The 12,519-nt window shown below is 43.8% G+C and overlaps 1 long non-coding RNA gene across 4 annotated transcripts in view; it reads right to left on the bottom strand.

The window, feature by feature from the left end:
• Positions 1–11,219: 11,219 nt before the first annotated feature.
• LOC125394375 (uncharacterized) overlaps positions 11,220–12,519 on the bottom strand; it is a 45,021-nt gene continuing 43,721 nt past the window's right edge. For all 4 annotated transcript variants that reach the window (XR_015734882.1, XR_015734883.1, XR_015734884.1 and 1 more), the window contains one exon: positions 11,220–12,237. This is a non-coding gene — a long non-coding RNA (uncharacterized LOC125394375). The remainder of the gene's footprint in view (positions 12,238–12,519) is intronic.

Below are 12,519 nucleotides of genomic sequence, written 5' to 3'. Positions count from 1 at the left end.
GGTTGTTCACTGTATTCTCAAGTGTTTATAAACTGGTTAAAGCAACCCAAAAAGTAAATATCAGCCTGATGGTGGTGGCTTTAATCCCAGCACTTGGGAAGCAGAAGCAGGAGGATCTCTGTGAGTTCGAGGCCAGCCTTGTCTACAAAGTGGGTTCCAGAACAATCAGAGTTGTTAAACACAGAAACCCTGTCTCACAAAACCAAAATATTAATAATAATAATGAAGATCAAACTACAATGACATGGGGGAAGGAAAAAAGTGGGGTTTCTAAATGTCTAAATGTGCGATATAGCTACTTCTCCATTGACACTTCCACCTTTTGGGCATTGGTTTTGACAACAGAGCTTGTGTGTGCTTTTGTTTCATGATTGACCTGAGCAGACCAACTTAAATCCAAGGAGGCAAACACAACATGAGGTAACAGTTTGCCCCTGTTAACACTCCCACTAAATTCTACTGCCATCTCAGTTTCTTCTCGTGTCTAGTTAAGAATTCACCTGGCCAAAAAGTGTAGACAAAGCTGCTTTCTCAGAAACAGAATCAGTATCTGAAGTCAGCCTTCACACAAACAGCCTGTAACATCCGCGGACATCTGAGGTATCAGTAACTAATGCACAAGGTTTGATTTGGAATGTTTTCTTTCTTAAACATCTTGTCTGTCCAGCAAATAACTGTAACACACAGTATGAAAGGGCTGGTATCAAGGGGCACAAAAGACAACGCAAGCACATAGCGACAGTCCTCATCAGAGCTGTAGCAGAACTTCATTTGAAACAGTCAGAGAGCCCCTTTCTCCAGTACTAAAAAGGATATACAACTAACCTGGGAATTCACCTTAAATACAAGCCATTTATCTGCAAAAACACCTCACAGCAAGAATAACCCTTCTCAGTCAAAGGTCTAAGCGCTCACATTGGCTCATCAGGAGCCAGGCTGCCCACACCACAATTGGTCAATCTATTTGCAAAGGGGAAAAGAACTGAAAAACGCAGCCCACCTGATGTAGGTTTGGGACCATCCTTGCTTCCTGATCTACCTCACTGCATCTTGCTCCTCTTCTGGTCCTCCCAAGAATATCGTGGCTCTAAAACTGACCAAACATACCTGCCTGTGAAGATGGTGATTTCGTTTATCTTTTTCTGAGGTGAGTCACGTAGATAACAGGATGAAATAAGTAGGATGACCTGCTAGGAAGATGGACTCCAGACATACACACAACATTAGCTGGTTAGGCTGGCTCATGCCATGATAAACGTTGAACATCAGAAGGCCACCGTTCTGACCTTTGTGCTATTATAATTTACTCAGGCAAGGATACAGCTCAGAAAATGGAAATCGCAATATCTGCCTTGCCAACCTTCTGAGGTAAGGACCAGAGATGAAGTACCACATGGAATCGTTCTTAAAAATGGAAGTTGTATGGGGCTGGAGAGATGGCTCAGTGGTTAAGAGCGCTGACTCCTCTTCCAGAGGACCAGGGTTCAATTCCCAGCACCCACATGGCAGCTCACAACTGTCTGAAGATCTAGTTCCAGGGGATCTGACACCTTCATACCAATGCACATAAAATAAAAGTTAAATAAACTATAAGAAATGTAAAAAAAAAAAATGGAAGTTGTAGGTTGCGACCAGGATGTAAATAAATAGATGAGCCTGCCCGTATGGTGTACACCTTTAATCCCAGCACTCAGGAGGCAGAGACAGGCGGATCTTTGTGAGCTTGAGGCCAGCCTGGTCTACAGAGCGACTTCCAGGACAGACTCTAGAACTACAGAGAAATCCCGTCTCAAAAAACTAATAATAATAATAATAATAAGTGATGAATAAAAAGAAAAAATGGAAATTGTATTAAAAAAAACTTTAGGTACCACCCACTGAACCAAAAACTCTTGGCTAGGTGTGAAGTTTTAGTGTTTCCATCTTGATATCTACATCAGAAATCTTCTTATTAACATACATTCCTGTGATGAGCCATATTGAATATATAGCATGGACCAGCCCACAGGCTCAATGCTAGACACGCAAAGGTAGAGAAGACGCAGCCCTTGTCCTGTAGAACAACAAAATCTGCATTAGGAAAGCAACCACAACAGAGCATCATGGATGCTATTATATCCTGGAACCGTGGGGACACAGTACAGGGCTGTAAACCCTGTTTCTTACAACTGGGTTTTCAAAGTACAGGACTGGAAGTCTGGAAGTCGTCACTAGCCGGGCTGACTGAGGTCAGTTATTTTTTCCCTGCCACTTGTAGATAGCTTCCCTTGTACTGATAGAGACAGTTCCCTGGCAGGCAACCTTGTCTCTGGTTAACGTTAGAAATGACCTTGCAGCTAGGAAAGAGCCCTAAACTGTCTCCCGAGCAGATTTAAAACACTAAACAGACCACCTGGGTTTCAATGAGACTACGAGATACCATTTGCTGGCTCAGAACCGCACAGGATTCCTCATTAGCTCTTTGTAGGAAGTGACACACCTTTGTTCAAAACCATTTACAGCCCCTGAGTTCAAAACAGTCAGTCCCCCTGCAAGAGGAAGAGTGTTTTATAAACAAGATCACACAGAAGCTTGGACAAAAGTATGTGCAGTAAAGTAAAAGATCTATTAAAATGGCAGATCATTTCTTAGTGACTAATATGTAGTGGTTAGAAATTGTGATTCTGGAGGAAAGCGCTTGTCTGACACATTTGAGCCCATGCCTGATCCACAGCACTGCAAACTGTGTGTGTGTGTGTGTGTGTGTGTGTGTGTGTGTGTGTGTGTGTGTGTAAAACACGTAAGTATATATGACCTTTTTTGCTAAAGCAAATAAAATCTATTTCAGAAAAAGGAAAATGTTCAAATATGTTTTGTAGGCCAAAACTGTTTTTTATTTTTCTTGGTTTAAGTTTCCTGATGAACAGGAGAACTTTTCTGTCTGCAGTGACTTTTGTCTGTTTTTCTATTTTTGATTTTGTTCTCTTCAGCATAGTCTGTAAGAATTTTTTTGTTTTATGTGTATAGATGTTTTGCCTGCGTGTTTATCTGCCACATAAATGCTTGGCTGTAGTCAGACTTTCTTTGGACCACCAGGTCTTAAATAATGACATGAAGAGTTTTCATTAAGTACAAAAGCTTGACCTTAGCTTATGTTTCTTTCCAACCTAAATTAACCCATTAATATTAATCGATGTTCTGCCACATGGCTCCTCATTACCTCTCCTCCATACTGTTTGACTGGTTTCCTCTGTATCTTGCTGGCAAATCTCTGACTCTCTGATTCTTCCCCTGAGTTCCTATCTCTATCCAGAAGTCCCACCTATCCTCTCCTATCTAGCTATTGGCCATTCATCTCTTTATTAAACCAATCAGAAGGTACCATGGCAAAAACACATTTTCACAATGTACAAAAAAAATTATCCCACAATGCTTGGTGCCCATGGAAACCAGAAGAAGGCATCAGACCCTCTCATACTGGAGTTACAGATAGTTGTGAACTGTCATGTGGGTGCTGGGAATAGGACCCAGATCCTCTGGAAGAGCAGCCAGTGCTCTCAACCACTGAGCATCTCCCCAGCCACACCCTACCCCTTGTACTTTAGGAGGGTAGAGCAGGAAAGCCTAGCGATCCTGAGCTAGGATGGTAAGGGAGGGCCTCAGCTTTAATGCCCTGTCTCTGTGATGCCTGCTGACCACTCTTCAGAGAAGGCATCAGGTATCTCTGACCTCCTCTCTGGGCAGGGACCAACCACACAGACTCATCACACACACACACACACACACACACACACACACACACACACACACACACCATCTTGTTTCCTTTTTAATATTCTCACTAAGTAATTTTCTAAGCTCTTCAAAATTCCTGTCCTGTCAAACATGAAAGAACACATTTCTGAGCAAGATTTGATAGCCACCTGAAACCAAGGAAGTGTTCTATTAGTTGTTATTTTCCTAAACTAAGTGAACAGAGTGTCTGGTATTTTTCTAATCTAAGTGAACAGAGTGTCCAGATACTCAACAATAATGAAGAGATGGGCCTGCTGCCCAAGGTCACACAAAGCACAGGTATTATTATATTTGATCTTATTCTTGTTTCTCTTGGTGATCTCAAGTCACAAAACATGAACAACCAGAGTTCTACAAAACCCTTCTCCTCCCACTGTCAGTAAACAGACTGAAAGAAAAGCTTCTACAATGAACATATACAGAATTCTGTCATTACTTTATACAGTATAATTACAATTTCACTATATTGGGTATTATACATAGCTAGAGATTATTTAAGAGATGAAAGGGACTTGAGTATACATGGATTTTGCTATCTGAGGAGAACCATAGCATTAATTTCTGACTATTACAGAGACTATATTTGTGTGTCTTTCTGTGTGTGTGTGTGTGTGCAGCTGTGTGTGTGTACGGATGTCACGCTTGTGAATAACAGAAGATAATCACATGTTGTTACACAGAGAAACCCTGTCTCAAAACAACAACAAACAAACAAAAAAGAAGAAGAAGACCTCAAGGTGAGTCCTTACTATCTACATTGTCTATGGACTTTTGCTACTGTCCTGTGTACTCCAGGTACCTGGCCAGTGAACTTCGAGGGGCAGCCTCCTGTCTCTGCCTCCCATCTCACTGTAGAAACGCTGGGATTACAGACACACCTCACTGCGTCCAGCTTTTGCATGGGTTTCAAGGGTTTGACAAGTACCTTTTCTAACTGAGCCATCTTCCTCGGCTCCTTGGCCCTTGGTTTGGTTTTGAACACAGTTTTTATTCTACAGAAAAAGTGAAATTAGAGGTTTATATACTAAACAACATAGATTCAGATTTGAAGGTGTAATCTAGTTTCTGAAGTGACTTTTTTTAAGTCCCAAATATTCACAAGCCCCCAATAGACGAGTTCCCAGTACCCCACACCATTATCTAAAGCATGCACAGTGAAACCCTGTTCCCCTGCCCTGCCCCCACCCCTACTGCAAAGAGGAATATTGGCATCCAGGAGACTAAAGAACTAGGGAAACAACCAATAAAACACAACAAGTGAGCATCTAGATAAAGCACCAACTGGGGTGGGGTGGGGGGGGGAGAGCATTTTAACTGAGTCTCCTAACCTGGGGATCCCCAGAACTTCCCCCAGGGAAAGAAAAAAATACCATACAAAAGTCACTGCCTAAAGTCCCAACCAGTAAGCCAGCAGTAAAGCTCAGGTTAGAGACAAGAGGCCAATTAGCAAATCAAATAATTTATCTCAGACAGATGAACCTGAACTTGAAGACTGTTTTCCTCCTGATCATACAAGTGTACATTGGCTGTAAAACACTCACAGAGGCAGTGGAAGTGGAGAGAAGGCTAAGAAACTGTATCTGTGCCAAGCAGCCAAAGCAATCGTGCTAAATGTCTTTGGCTTTCACCCAGGTTTCCTCCCCGACAATAGACATTTTCCCTAACTGATGGCCCATTATATACGTGGTTTGGAGGTTAGCTTCTTATTTGAACCTTGTCTATCATAAGCAACTTCTCCCCTCATTTAAAACATATTGTTAGTATTGCTTTTAAAGGGTGCGTGTGTGTTTAGTGGTTGTTGGTTTTTGTCTCGTTTTGTTGCTGTTGTTGAAGACTCTTTGAAAATGGCCAAGCACACATCACAGTGCCTCCCTTGGAAGTGACGGTTTACCTTTGTTCTAGAATGTTTCATATTCACGGTAAGTAGGATTCACTCTTGATGGAAACCACAGAGAGGGAAGGCAGTGAGCAATGACTTCGTGTAAAGCAGTTACAGCCATCAACAAATGGTGTTTAAGAAAACAATCCTACCCTGAGGAATGCAGGCATTTCCTTGTGGGGTTCCCAACAGTCCTGAGCTCTCAGCATAGGGCTGCAGATGCCAGAGATGGAATTACCTTCACTGCCTGAACTATCCCTACTTACATAGACAACTGAGCTACTTCCGGTTTCTTGAACTGCTGCCTCACAACTTAAACGAAAGTCCAGCAGGAGAAAGCTGTGCACATCACCCGGGGAGCCTAAAGGACGGCTTCTGTGCCCCACATCCAGCCGCAGTCACTTGGTGCGTTGTCTACGTGCTTGTGGGATTTCACTCTGAAACAGCTAAGCCAGGCTGTCAGGAGACAGACACACTTCAACTCTAGGGAAGCCTAAGCGTGTTCCGCGCAGGCTCCACAACCAGGTGAATCAGTTTTGTCTTACAAAGGTGGGTGTCGAGAGGAACACGTCATTCTCGCTAAACCAGCCTGACCGCTCCTGAGTTTTAACTACTTAGCAGTTTGCCTTCAAGTGGACTGGAACAAAGCGTCCTTTCCCATCATGGCACCCAGAAGAAATATCATTTGTCATCGCCCCAAACCTTCGACTGTGCTTTACTAAGGGAAAAAACAGAATTGCATGGCTTTAAAAAGGGACTCCTGTCTTCTCAACAAACACCACCACAACAAAAAGCCAAGGTTCCTGTTTGCCTCCCTGGAGCATATGATATACAAAAGGAGGTGTTCGAAAGTTTCCCTTTTAATTATGAGGAATTTGGCTCTAAAGAGGTACTTACATTAATAGGAAACATTTTCCAGTTATTGTTACAAATACATATTAAGAAAATGAGTACATTTATTGTTATGCCCAGACTTTTGGCCCCTAAAGAGACCACCAGGGAATCGGGACTTGGATGCAAAAGCAAACTTTATTCCAAAGCGCAGTATGAGCCTCGGCAGGGAACTTGTCCAGCACACTCAATATAGTGAGGGCGGGAGGAGCTGCCTTCCAGAGATTACAGGACTTTTTACAGACAATCTTGCAGGACCACCAGTTTTCACCTAATTTTCATACCTGGACCTAATTGAGGACAGCAAATTCAAAAAGCATGACATCATTATGTAAATGAAGTCTGGACGTGAGTGTATTCTCAGTTGGCCCGTTCCTATCTGTCCTTGGGGTATGTAGATGAAGCATACTATGGACATATTTTAAATTGGTCAGTTCTTGGCTATCCTGGAAGCAATACTTTCCCAATTGTGATCAGCTTCTGGCCCTTGTCACGTACGAAGTGTTTTAGCATAGCCTAAACAGCGTGATTCAAGGGGAAAACAATTGGGTCACTCTGGCCTATTTTTCATTTCTTTCATTATGTGAATACAGACTTGAGAGAAAACAAATTGAAAAGTGTTTTAATCAATGCGTATGTACTTATATAATGTGTGTTCATGTGTGCATTTGGTTGTGTGTGCATGTTCATGTGTGTGAATGCAAATGCTCATACGCCTGACACACATGCACAGGTCAGAGGGTAAGACCTCACTTCCAAGCTTGTTTGAGGCAGAGTCTCTTGTTCACAGAAGCTGGCCTGAGAGTTGTCAGAGCTTCTGGTGTTATGCTCAGGTCTGGGAATTCCCACTTAGTCCTCACACTTGCCCTACAAGCGTTCTTGATGACATTAAATACAACCATGACCATCACCCACCTCCTGAACGCTGACACCATTTCAAACTGAAACTCCACCAAATGCCAACTCCTCATCCCTCCCTCCTCAGCACCCCTGACACCACCATTCTAGAAGATCCTACGAATCTGATGGCCCTAGAGAATGGGTTTAAGTAGAATTATACAGTCCTTGTTCATTTCTGGCCTATTTCACCGATCATGATCCTTCAAGGATTGCCCATGCTGCAGCGAATGTCAGAATTTCCTTCCTTCTTAAGGTTAAGCAATATTCCATTGTATGGACACACCACAGTTTGTCTGTCCACTCACCTGTTGACGGACGTCTGGATTGCTTCCACCTATTGGCTATTATAAACAACACTGGTAGATTATTTTATGCAATAAATTTATCATAATCCTTTCCGATTACAACTTCCCCATCCCTCAGAGCTTAAACGTTTCACCTTTGCTTAGCTGCTGTTGTTATCACCGATTCACCCCCAAACTCCTCTCTTGTTGGGTATCTCCTCAATACATCGCTCGTATCAGTTATTCTATCCATTTCATTGCCTAAAGGAATCAGCTGGAATCGCTGGGCTTGTTTTCAAGTGAACCCCCTAGCTTTTGTGATTCCCCCTTTGTCTGACCTCTGCCATGCATGAGCGGTAACCTCTCTCTTCCGGGGATAGCGGTTTTCCTTTTCTTCACTTACACCCTCACTTTAGAGACACACATCTCCCAGAAACTTGACTAACAAGTGCATGCAAGGTCCATTTTTTCTAGGACTTGTTTATCTGAAAGTGTCCTTATTCCAGCGTTCATTTTAATTGATCATTTGGCCGGTTATGGAATTCCAGCTTGGGAACAATTGTCTCTCATATTGTTGGAAGAAGAGTGCCATCAAGAGGCACAGACGTACCCTGTTTCTCTGTGCCTTTTATAAAACTTTCAGGCACCAAGACATTCCTGTTTTGTCTTGGTTTCCTTGTGGGCTTGTGGACGGGATCCAAGAACTCATGATGTGACACACTTCCCGACCCCATCATTTTTAGATCTTAAACCACAAGCTCTTCTAGCTGGACACCCAGTGCAAGAGAGATATTGTTACTGTTCTTAGAGAGCCACTGGCCAAGACAAAGCCTCAAAAGATCATGATGCCTCCTCCGCCCGCATCACCACCACCACTCCTCTACCCTTGTCCCATCTCAGAGGCATTTGTTTTTCTCGCTAGAGAAGAATCAATCTCCTCTTATGCTGCAAGGCAGACTTGTACTTCCCTGGACCCTCAAGTCCTTGAGGCTTCCATTCCCACACACTGGAAGCCACCCTTCAGGAGGACATCAAAGATCTCCACAGACCTTCCGGCCATGTTCATACCCTTCAGGTCCCTACTGCTGTCCTTGCAGCTTCCAGTTCCTTCACCTAAGTGCACTTTTCTGTCCCAGATCACACACCACCTTTTAGGAATAAGTCACAACCACAAAGATGGCTAGTCTTTGCCCTGCTTAGTTTTTTTTGTCAAATTGACACAAGAGAAGTAGAAACTTCCATTGAGAAAAGCCTGTAGGCAAGTCTGAGGGGCATTTTCTTGATTCACGATTGATGTGGGAGGACCCTGCTCATTGTGGGCTGTGCTACTCCTGGGCAGATGGTGCTGGGCTGTATAATAGAGCAAACTGGGCAAACCTTGGTGAGCAAGTCAGTAGCAGCGTTCACCTCTAGTCTCTGCTTCAGTACCGGCCTCAATTCTGCCCTGATTTCGCTCAGTGATCGTGACGTGGAAGAACAAACCAAAGAAACTCTTCCCTAAGCTGCTTTGGATCCGAATGTTTTATCTGACAGCAATAGAAGAGCAAGTTCTGAATGGCTCCAGACATCATTGCTAATTCTTCCACCTTTTGTCTGAGTTAATCCTTGAAACCAGCCCAGGTTATTATGAGGTGTAGCTGAGGTATGGATGTGATTGACTTGTTAACAGGATAGGACCAAGGCTCAGATTCAAACGCAGCTCTCTTAAGTCCAAAGTGCTGCTGTGCTACAAAGCGAATTGCTGGATTGTTTTGGTGAAAGAGCAAGCAGTTTGTGGTCATCCCCAGGATTCATACCAAGCTCTAGTCGGCCAGTGCTCCAAAATCTAAGAACATTATCTCTGACTGTAGAATAGTAAGTGGATGGCCTTCTGTATGCTTTTTTTGTTTTTCAAATTGTTTTCTTTATTATTGAAACAGATTGTAATGAAAACACTTGAGCGATAGAAACTTTATAATAAGGAAAGTACAATAGAAACTATGGACTTGGTAGCCATGTAAATCAGATTCAGTGTCTTGGTTCTTGTTTGGTTCATTTGGGGCAGGCCGAGAACTCCCATGGGCAGGAGGATTGTCCTTAACATTGATCATCTTGCCAGGCCCTGGATGATGAACTCTAATAAATACAGTTCTCTATTCTTTTGTCTCCTTAACCTGCAGTTCCATCTGGAAACCTAGCAGCTCAGCTGCATCCTTCAAGCCTTAGAACAGGTTGCTCCACACCCCACCCATAAATGCAGAACTGAATTAAGCAAGCTTCTTTGCTCATGGCATAGACTCACCATTCGTCCAGATCACGGGATGAATGTGAAATGTGCCCCCCCCCCAACCATCACAGGCTCGTGTGTTTGAATGTTTAGCCCCTAGCTGGTGATGATGTTTTGGGAAGTGGAACTTGGGCTAGCCTAGCTGGAGGAATGGGTCCTTGGGGGTTGGTGATAACCAATTCTGGTTTCTATATGTGCTCCCAGCTTCCTGACTTCCCACATGATGTGACCAATCACCTCATACTCCCACCACCAGGGCAAGAATGGGTCCTGTTGCCTGCCTTCCCCACCAAGACAAACTCTCCCCTGAGCTATGAGCTGAAATAAACCCTCAGCCTTTGAACTGCTTCTGTCATCTAAAGGTGCTTCAGCCAACAATTGTGAAAGTTGACTTTTGTGCTGGCCGGTGTTTTTATCAACTTGATACAAGCTAGAGTCTTCTGAGAAAGACTTGGATGAGAAAAGGCTCTCATTGGTTCCCATCACATGCTCCACACTCCTCAATCCGTCCTCCAATTTAAACGTGTCTCCTCTCCAACTCAGAACTCACCAGGAGATTTACAGAAACATCATGCTTCAGGAGTCCATGTGCACGGTTCACGGCTTAAATGGCCACTCTAAGAATTCATAGAGGAGCGTTGGCTGCCCCCTCCTTAATCTGCCTTTTGTCCCTCCTCACATTGGTAGTTGTCACCCTGGTCAGAGACTTGACTGCCTTCTGAGTAGAGCAGGCTAACCCTCCCTAGCCACTCTCCATACTGTACATCAGCACCAGGCTAGTCTTCAGGTAGTTCTCTCTCACGTCATCATCCTAAGGATTCTCTGTCAACCCTCTCTATCAGCGGATGAGATACATACACCCTGCCAGCTTGGCCTGTGATGCTCAAGGCAGGAAATCGCACAGCTAAATCCTAACCTACCCTGTGTGCATGTGGTCCTCCCCTGCATGCACATGATCCTCTCCTGCATGCACGGGGTCCTTTCCTGCACATACATGATCCTCCCCTGCACATACAGGGTCCTTCGTTGTACACACATGATCCTCCCCTGCACACACATGATCCTCCCCTACACACATATGGTCCTCCCTTCACACACATGGTCCTCCCCAGCATGCACATGATCCTCCCCTGTAACATGAGGATTGGGCTGCTTATTGGGGTTTTTGTCCTGCCCAGTTCCCACAGTTGGTAAAGTCCCAAAGAAAATCACACAGAGGTCTACATAAGTTATAAACTGATTGGCCCATTAGCTCAGGCTTTGTATTAGCTCTTATAACTTATATTAACCCATTATTCTTATCTACGTTAGCCACATGGCTTGGTACCTTTTTTGGCGGGACAGGTCACATCTTCCTTCTTCCCAGAATACTCCTGTTCCCATTGCCTTACCTCTACTTCCTGTCTGGTTGCCCGCCTATACTTCCTGCCTGGCTACTGGCCAATCAGCATTTATTTAAAACATAATTGACAGAATACAGAATTGTCCCATACCACTCCCCTGCACTCACATGGTCCTCCCCTAAATGCACATGATCCTCCCCTGCATGCACATGGTCCTCCCCTGCTTTTCTTTGGTCCTTGCTTCTCTCCTGTTGCAATGCCTCCAACTTGTTCCACACAAGACTTTGAATCTTTATATCCCAAGACTCTCCCATGTTCTCCAAGTCCATGATTCATTCAAAACAAAACACTCCACACCATCCTTCCATCTCTTCACTCAACAAGTTTTTTTTGAGTCCCTGTTATGAACCAGACACTGTGCTAGATTCCTAAAAAGCAAAATTAAGCAATTTATACTTCCCATCCTGAAAGGTTCGTGGCCTAAGAAAACAGGAAGCTGTTATCATTTCGTTTGTGTATATGTTACAGCTTAGATAAGCTGTGTTCCCCTCCACTCCACTCCCAAGGGTTCATGTCTGAAGGCTTGGTCTCCAGCTAGTAGATCCAACCATTGAGATGTCTGGATCATGAGTGCTTAAACCTACTCAATAGATCAATCCATTGACGACTTCGTAATTAAATGGACTATTGAGAGGTGGTGGAATGAGCATCCCCATGTGAGGCATGGCGAAGGTGGGTTCGTGCCTTAGAAAGGTATCCTATAGCATGCTGGTCTTTCTCATGCTATGCTCTCTCTTCCTGGGTGGTGAGAGCAATCTTCAGTATACACTCCCTTCACTGTAGTGTTTTCGATTTCCTTCATCCTGAGAGTAGCAGAGCCAGCACCATGCAGTGAAATCTCTGAAATCAGGACAAAACAAAACAAAATAAAAAACTATCTTCTTTGTTTGCTCCAGTATTGTCTCAGTCACAGGAAAGAAACTAACACAGTGTACTACATCCCAGGGGCAACACAAGCCACGTAAAATGTTTTGCCATTATCTTAAGAATGACACCTTGAGTGGCATTATGTAACCTTGATTTTATTGAGATAAAATAAGTTCATGGACCAGGTTATCACTCCATGGTCACTCAGCACTAATTAGCGAGGCCGGCATTTCCAGGTTCTCTTTCTCCCTCCCT

This window comes from Myodes glareolus, chromosome 14, assembly GCF_982192425.1.
Source record: "Myodes glareolus chromosome 14, mMyoGla1.1, whole genome shotgun sequence".
In the NCBI taxonomy this organism is placed as follows: Eukaryota; Metazoa; Chordata; class Mammalia; order Rodentia; family Cricetidae; genus Myodes; species Myodes glareolus.
This window is presented reverse-complemented; position numbering and strand designations above follow the sequence as displayed.